This window comes from Macaca thibetana, chromosome 5 (assembly GCF_024542745.1).
Source record: "Macaca thibetana thibetana isolate TM-01 chromosome 5, ASM2454274v1, whole genome shotgun sequence".
In the NCBI taxonomy this organism is placed as follows: Eukaryota; Metazoa; Chordata; class Mammalia; order Primates; family Cercopithecidae; genus Macaca; species Macaca thibetana.
The window spans coordinates 185,892,405-185,901,894 of NC_065582.1; positions in this window are offsets into that span (position 1 = coordinate 185,892,405).

Sequence of the window (9,490 nt, forward strand, 5' to 3'; positions counted from 1 at the left end):
TTTAAGAGGGAAGCAATCCTCTAAAATATAAAATGTTAGCTATTTGTGAATTTTCCGTTTTTTATTAGCCACGTCAAAAATAATTTTTAGAGTGAAATTGTTGGTAATAATTTTTAATCCATTGTATCCAAAATATTGTATTAATATGTGATCAATATACAATTAGAAATAAAGTATATTTCTGATCTAATTCTTCTACACTCACGGTGTATTTTATGTTTGCAGCACATTTTACTTCAAACCAGTCACATTCCAGTTGCCCAGTAGCTACATATGGCAGGTGGCTGCCACATTGAGTGCAGCCATGAGGGCCTGTCTTCCATCAGGGAAGTGAGGGCCTGAACACTTCTTTTCTGCTGGAAGTAAGGGACCAGCCTCTCTACCAACTTTTCTCAGGCTCAAGGGTGGGTGGGACAGTGCCCCCAGAGAGACCAGGGGCTGCAAGCTGAGAGTATCCACGTGAAGACCACGGTTTCCCAGTTACTGTTTGGTGGAGATGTGGTGGTCTCCTTGATTGAGCCAGGTCGGAACTCTTGTGCCACGACCAAAAAAAAATGAAGCACACGGGTGCCAGAGAGTGAGTAAGGCAAAGTAAGATTTATTAAGCAAAAGGAAAGTTCTCAGAAGCAAGAGGGGACCTGAAAGCAGGTTGCCAGAAATGAGGCTGAGGTCTAGGTCTTTTATGTGGCAAGAACAAGTATGTCTTCTGTGGGTTCTGCCCAAATGGGATGGGTAAAGTTCCCCACTAAGGGTGTTGCATCTGCGGATGCTTGGGATTGGCCACAGTGACTCCGTTTTGGTTGTTACCCATGAGTGCCTAAGTGAAACTTGGGGCGGGGGGAGCTAAAACCACAATGCTAATGTCATATTAATGACCTTATAATGAGCTGGGTCAAGTTACAGACACTTAGATTGATTTATTGCGCCTGTGCCTAAGTTGGGACAGTCCCTTTGGAGCAACATCCTGGCCTTAGAGGAAGTTCTTAACCACATTTCTTCCTGCTAGCTACAGGGGTGGTGCAGGTGCGGTCCTACAGGTGTTTTCCTTCTCCCCAGACCCTTTGTCTCTACCTGCCTAACCAGCCTCCGACCACCTCCTCTATCAAAGGTTCCTCTTCCTTTCAAATACCAGACAGTAAACAAAGAATGTGGGGGCCACAGGAGGAGAGAGCACCATGTCTTCAGATCTCTTCACCGCCTTGTCCTCCAGAGTTTAGAAGTGGAGGGAAAAGATTAAAGGCAATCTTCTTGTTTTGCTATTTGTCTTTGGACCTAATCTGGACCTAATTTGGACACACAGGCTGTAACTGTGTGTTTTTCTCCTGTGGTGTGGGGCACTGTGTGAGTTTAAGCACCAATCACATGCATCCACATCTACCTGTACTTCTGTTCCCAGAAGGAAGACCGTGAGTGAGTTGTCCAGGTCCTTGGCAACTTGAACAAATAATTGAACAAAATGCACAAAGTAACAAAGGAACACAGGAAGGAAGCATCAAAAGCAGAAATTTATTAAGGTAAGGAATAAAGTGGGTGTGGGCGTGAGCAAATGACTCAAGGTCGTGGTTACGAAGTTTTCTGGGTTTTAACTACTCCTTTTGAGGTCCCTATCAGCTACCACTGATCTGGATGAAGGATTTGGTCCGTGGCTAACTAAAGGCTTAGGTAAATTGGCACCCTATGCAGATGAAGGGATGGCCGGTGCTTGGCCTGCAGCCACTCCAAGGCACCTTCCCTTTCCATCTGAGAAGTGGTAGAAGGGGAAGGGTTGTAGGGAGAGTAGCCTTTGAGCCTTTGCTACTCAGGTGTGGGGAGATGGGATTTTTTTCTTTTGGTTTAGCTGTTGGAAGTTTGCCTTAATTGGCCTTAGGGTCCCTGCCTCCAGACCTTGTTTTTTTTTTCTTTTAGGAAATCAGCACAAATTGGCCTTAAGTTCTCTGCCTCCAGACCCCATTCTCCTGCCTCCCTTCTGTACAAACCATTAGTCATACATAGTTCATCCTAAACTCACCTGGTAATTGGGGAGGTCTTCTGTGTATACTGGTTGGTTATATGCAAAGAAACAATAAACTTCCAACATCATGATAGGAGGCAGTTTTGCAACTTAGAGCCAGGTGCCTGTTGCAGGTAAGCCTACCTTACTTTCAGCTCTAAGTCACTCTCAATCTCTTACAGAAACAGTGAGATAGGGTACTATCATCTTGGCTATATATATATATATATTTTTTTTTTTTTTTTTTTTTTGAGACGGAGTCTTGCTCTGTTGCCCAGGCTGGAGTGCAGTGGTGCGATCTCGGCTCACTGCAAGCTCTACCTCCTGGGTTCACGCCATTCTCCTGCCTCAGCATCCTGAGTAGCCGGGACTACAGGTGCTCGCCATCACACCTGGCTAATTTTTTTGTATTTTTAGTAGAGACGGGGTTTCTCCATGTTAGCCAGGATGGTCTTGATCTCCTGACCTTGTGATCCGCCCACCTCAGCCTCCCAAAGTGCTGGGATTACAGGCGTGGGCCACCGTGCCGGGCTGGCTATTTATATTTCAAAGCAATGGATACCTACTCCCTAAGCCCTGGGCTGCAGCAATTCTGCTTGCCCTCTCCTGGTGGCCTGTGTCCTCTCCCAAACCCTGCCATCTACCACTGAGGCACAGCCCACAGCTGGCAGCTCACATTTTACATGGAACACAACTGCCACAGATGCACTGCAGTGCCGCGTTACAGAGCGGGGTCCCTGAGCTGCTGGAGGAGAGCCTGCAGGGCTCCTGGGTAGAATTGCACTTTTGCGATAGGGGGAACAGGAGCAATGTTTCAGCCTCAGTTTCTGTTTATAATAGTGACACAAAAAGAATATTGCTGGATACACAGCATGGATCTAGATAGAGGAGCTCCAGGAGTTCTCACAGTGACAGCCCCCTCACTCACAGACACCATGTGATAGTAATAGGGCTTAGACACAGATACCCAGAGCATTGAAGAGAAAGACAGCTCTCAGTCTGAGTAAAACTGTACTGAGAGAAGAAAAGAGGTTGAAAGAATCTTAAAGACAAATTCAGATTACATATAACATTGGTCAAATTGACCAGAAAATATTCTCCCAAGGAAGTTCTTCTCTAAACACCTGAAAGTGCAGTACTACTCTCAGCATGAGACACACAAGTATTATGAAGAAAGAGAGCTTATTCTGAGCAGAATTTCCACCTCTGCTGCTCTCCCATCTGCTGGCCATTGGATTGGGAATCTATACTGTAACACACCTGACAACCTCCACCGGCACTTTTTGATGAAGAATTGGAATTCGCTCTATTCACATAGTAGAGTTATATCAGAGACTGCAAGATAGCTAACTAAAGAGCTACTATGATTCTTGGGTGGCCACATCACCTGCATTTATTTGTCCTGGAATAGTGGCATTCCTAATTTAGTAAAATAAAAGAATAGGCTGTAAAATTATGTTGACCTATAATTATACCTATAGGATCAATTAATAAGCATGTCAGGTTAATATCTACTATAGCAATGTGGTAGTAAATTTTCTTTGGGTATTAAATATAAATGTCTACATATAAATGATTTTAATATACTACTCATAATGTATATATTTTTAAAATTATCTGTAAGCTTAATTACAATATTTTATAATACTTTATATTTCAAACAAATTAATACTTATATTAAAGTTATATAAACTTAATTCAAACAAATTAATACTTATAATAAAGTTATATAAACTTAAATAAAGCTATAATGCTTTATATTTCAAACAAATTAATAATATTAAAATTACTATTTAAGAGGTTTATTCAAAATAAATATTGTGGCCTTATAGTCACACAATTGTAGAAAATACTGTTTAATTTACATGGATGCATGTTGTCTACTAAAGACTACACAAAACTATGCTAATCTTTCTTTTTTTTTTTTTTTTTTTTTTTTTGAGACGGAGTCTCAGGCTGTTGCCCAGGCTGGAGTGCAGTGGCGCGATCTCGGCTCACTGCAAGCTCCGCCTCCCGGGTTCCCGCCATTCTCCTGCCTCAGCCTCCTGAGTAGCTGGGACTACAGGCGCCCGCCACCGCGCCCGGCTAATTTTTTGTATTTTTAGTAGAGACGGGGTTTCACTGTGGTAGCCAGGATCTCGATCTCCTGACCTTGTGATCCGCCCGCCTCGGCCTCCCAAAGTGCTGGGATTACAGGCTTGAGCCACCGCGCCCGGCCAATCTTTCTTAAGTAATAAGTAGAAACCAAGGCACAGCTAAAAATTCCACTGCTCAGTTTATACCCTAAACTGTTCTTGCTTTTGCAGTGTTAAATACTTTAGGCTCCAGATATTATCACCTTTAATATAATCGCCTTGGATGATTAGTTTTCTGTTGGAGAAACTTAGTGTCTTTTACTCTTCATTACTCTGTATTGCTGAATTGAATCCTATTCTTTGTGGTCAACTTTTGTGTGACCTTAAAATGAGCTTTATTATTCTAAACAAATCTGTGTCTTCTTTAAAAGGCTGAAAATGGGGGGGGGGGGGAACCAAAACCTTTGCCAAATCAAAAGCAAAAACAAAGTAATGGTTCTCAGGTCCTAGGTAAAGAGAATCCTGAGTCAAAAAAAAAAAAAAGTTAAGGTTTATTTAGCTGTTAAAATAATTTGTATATATGTATATTTCAAAAGAAGCAAAGAAAAATGTACATGTAGGCTAAATGCTTTTTAAAGAAAAGCAACAGCCGGATTATGGACATGATCTTGAACTTCCAGACATCTGAATTTCAGTATACACTGGATTTAGGTATCTAATGGGTGATCCTGGACACACTGTGTACACGTAAAAGAGAGGCTGTGGGGAAAAATGTAGAAAAGAGAAAGGAGCCACCAAAAATCCATGAGTGGGGGAGAGTAAAAGGTAGTTGGAAGGACTGATTTGTGTTAAAGATAATGGTCTAGGAGGGGCTATACTCAGAATTACTCCTGTGTCCATGCAGGCAGTTGAGATTATTAACAGGTGGTGGAGAGAACAGATTGCTGCTGCAGATTCAGTGTCTGAGGGTAGAACTAAACTAGGATACCCATGGGCACTTGTGTAGGTTTTTGGCAAGAAACTAGAAGAGAAGGCACTGTGATGGGATTGCTGAGGGCGGTACTTAGTTCTGGGAGGGGCATGGCCACATTAATATCTCCTAAGAGTATGTTTATAAGTGAGTGAAATGTACGTGATGGTAGCTGTAGGCGAAGGGGGTCTGTTCTGAAGTGTTTAGTCCCCTCTCGCCAGGGGAGAAGATCTGGAATCACAGGAGAATGTGCAGAGTGACAGCCTGTATACCGGAGAAGAGAGCCCTTCTTCCCCAGACACCCAGTCTTTCTCCAGCTCCAGCCCCTGTGATATCTTCTTCCTTGTTCTTTTTCTTCTTCTTCTTCTTTTTTTTTTTTGAGACGGACTCTCACTCTGTCGCTTAGGCTGGAGTGCAGTGGCACGATCTCAGCTCCCTGCAACCTCCGCCTCCTGGGTTCAAGCGATTCTCCTGCCTCAGCCTCCTGGGTAGCTGGGACTACAGGCGCCCACAACCACGCCCGGCTAATTTTTGTATTTTTAGTAGAGATGGGGTTTCACCATGTTGGTCAGGCTGATCTCAAACTCCTGACCTTGTGATCTGCCCACCTCAGCCTCCCAAAGTGTTGGGATTACAGATGTGAGCCACCGCACCTGGCCGGTGTCTTTCTTCTAACACTACATCTGTAGAGTTTGAGGAATACAAAGCAGTTCTCCAACACCAACTAGTTGTTTAACATTTTACATCTCACACCACCCAAAGTCCGCACAGGCCCTAGAATCCAGTGCTTAGTCCCACAACACTGCTCTTACAGCAAATGCCAGTCACAAACTACAAGTACCCATACATACTTCCGAGCTACTAAGAAATGGGGACTCCCATAACCCCCTTCTCAAGTTTAAGAATTTGATTAAAATACTCACAGAACTCAGCCAAACACTGTACTTGTGTTTAACCATTTATTATAAAATATACAACACAGGAGCAGTTGCAAATGGAAGAAGTGTATGGAAGCTACAGAGCCTGGGCAGGCTGGGAACCCGTAGGCAGGTGCAGTTGGGGATAGGATGAAAGGGGATTGGTAGAAACTTTCTAAGGATAAAATTTTTATTGTCCTGGGGTTGTTTATAGACTTTGTCAAATAAAGCAAATTCAGATTTAGGTAAAATTTAGATACACATATAGCCTTAATATTATATATGTATTTTTGTAATACTTTGCAGTTTATAATGTATTTTAGTGGCAATCTAAGTTGAAATCTAGTTTATTTTTAGCTACAAATACCCTCCAGGAAGGCAAGTTTTTTCTTTTTTTATTATACTTTAAGATCTAGGGTACATGTGCACAATGTGCAGGTTTGTTACATATGTATACATGTGCCATGTTGGTGTGCTGCACCCATTAACTCATCATTTACATTAGGTGTATCTCCTAATGCTATCCCTCGTCCCTCCTCCCTCCCCACAATAGGACCCGGTGTGTGATGTTCCTCTTCCTGTGTCCAAGTGATCTCATTGTTCAATTCCCACCTATGAGTGAGAACATGCGGTATTTGGTTTTCTGTTCTTGCGATAGTTTGCTGAGAATGATGGTTTCCAGCTGCATCCATGTCCCTACAAAGGACACGAACTCATCCTTTTTTATGGCTGCATAGTATTCCATGGTGTATATGTGCCACATTTTCTTAATCCAGTCTGTCACTGATGGATATTTGGGTTGATTCCAAGTCTTTGCAATTGTGAATAGTGTGCAATAAACATACGTGTGCATGTGTCTTTATAGCAGCATGACTTATAATCCTTTGAGTATATCCCCAGTAATGGGATGGCTGGGTCAAATGGTATTTCTAGTTGTAGATCCTTAAGGAATCGCCACACTCTTTTCCACAATGGTTGAACTAGTTTACAGTCCCACCAACAGTGTAAAGTAGCTAAAGAAGATGTTTGCCACTTTCTCTTTTTGGACTGTCCACCTTGTGCTCTTTGTCCCTTACCTGAGTGCTCTGCATCTTGTCACCTTTCTGCTCACCGATTCTGTTTTGTAGTAGCCTGGAGGCTGCCCCAAGAAAGAGGCCCCAAACAGTTTAGCTTTTACTTTCTCAGTGATCCTCTGACTTTTAGCTGATTGCTTATTTAACTTGCCATTGGTCCAAGTTACTCTGAAAAAAGAGATGTCTTGGAACCTAGTATTTTTGTACCTTAGTTATCAGAAAAGATCAGCAATAACCTCTCCATCATTATGACTAGGAGTTGAAATGTGGTATTTAACAGCCCTACATGATAGGATCAGATATGCCTGTTTAGTGACAGCCTCTTTTATGACAACCGCCTGCAAACAATTAGCCTCAAGATGGAGAACATGAGACTTTTTCTTAACAGTTTTCTCTCATTTCTTAACCTTAAGGTCATCTTTGATGAGCTGATATAGGGCAGCTGGACACTACTTTCTAAACCCAGCATGTCACTTTTTTCCTGAAAGAGTTTTGTCATAGCAGTGTGAAAATGGACTAATACATTACAATACACAAGTTATAGCCTCCCCATTTCCCCTGTTCGGTCTGACTCCCTTTTTTGCAGCTTAATTTGTTTTATAGAAGAGAAACTAAATAGGAGGAAATACTTTACATAGAGGCTTCTCTGATGCTTGGTCAGGATAAAAAATTTAAATGGGTTTCTATATGTTTGATTGAGGAAAAGACAAAATAGGGATGGCAGATAATTGATTACCCTTTTAATGCAAGTGCCTCTTAATATTAGGCTTTTCTTAGCTGGGGCTGAACTCTCCCCTGCCAGTCCGAGCACCCCATAAGAACACAGTCAGACTCCTTCCAGTTCTGGTGAGGTGTGCAACATGTTATTAATTTCTTCTAGTTTTCCAGAGCTTTCTAGTGTCCTGTCATCATCTTCTCCCTGCCCTTCGAGTCCTGGCTTACATACATACCCCACTCTCGAAACATCCGAGCTTCACCAGAACAACATGCGGTGGGGCCTCTTATCAGCTGGCAAAGTTGAATGTTTGCCCTCTCTGGGAAGTAACAGATGATAATAGGGATACTATATAGGTATATGTACCCCTTTCTATGTCTGAATTAGCCATATGCAAGGAAAAACTAAAACAGTTTTCAGAAGTTCCAGGAAAATTCATAGACAAATTTGAGAGGCTAATCTTGATGTATGATCTGACCAGGCAAGATTTGCATATATTTATGTTCACCTGCTGCATGGTAGAAAAGCAGTGTATTATGGGAGTGACTAGAGCACATGCTAACAGGGTGGCAGCCTGCAACCAGGGACCTGACACCTATCAAGTAGGAGGCACAGCAGTGCCTGACTAGGACCCAAAAGACAACTAGAATCTAGAAAAGGGAAATGAATTAGGAAGAAAGTGGGACATAGAGAGAAAAAATTATGATCATTTGACTCCTTGAAGAAATAAAAAAAGTGTGATAAAGCTTTTTAATTTTTATAAAGTCTAGAAAATTGGTCAGGGAAAAGATAAAAACCTAGCCTTATTACAAGGGTGGATAATTTAGACTTTGAGGACATACACTAACACTGACCCTGACTCAAAGAAGGGACAGGCATTGCTAGGAGTTTATTTTATAGTCCAGTCTGCTTCTGATATCTGCAGGAAGCTGCCAAAAGCAGCCTTAGGCTTCCAGACTCCCATGGATCAGATTTTAGACTTGGATTTTGCAGTTTTCCATCACAGGTATAGGGCAGAGAAAACATAAAGCAAATCTCCCAAGAGGCCCAGCTTCTAGCTACAGCCTTGTGTTCTCTACGACTTCAGAGGCAGCCCTTTAATCCCTGGCCCTCACAGAGGAAGTGAGAAGGTAAAAGTCCCCAGTCCGTGCCTCTGGGCCACTGTGCCTTGCATATAAATCAATGTGCCTTCTGTAAGAAGGTCGGCCACTGCCAAAGGAAATGCACTGTGCTTCCAAGGGAGTCATCATCAGAGCTCAGCAGACTCAGGGCCTGATACTTCCTACCTCCACTCCCATTGGACTATTATCTATCAAGAGATGTAGGGGCCTCAGGTGACTCTTGAAGTGGCAGGTAGGAGCATTAATTTCTTATTAGATATGGGAGCAGATGACTCTGTCCTGATTCAATACAATGGGCTCCTGTCTTCTCATGATGGACAAGCCCCAAAACACTGCTTTTCATATCTTCTAAGTTGTCCTCCAGGGCCTCTGGGTTTCTCACCTGCCTTTTTAGTACTGTCTGAATGCCTGACCTCTTACTGGGGAGAGGTTTATTGACTCAGGAGACCAAGTCATGGTCACCTTCACAGATCATAAAGCATAGATCTGTTCTTTTGTTCCTGACCCCTCAGGGGAAAAAAAAAGTTAAGAATGAGCTGTCACATTTACCACCTGAGGTGTTGTCTCAAGTAAATATTGAGGTTTGGGCCACACAGGCTCTGGGAAACTCACTACACACCTCCTCCATT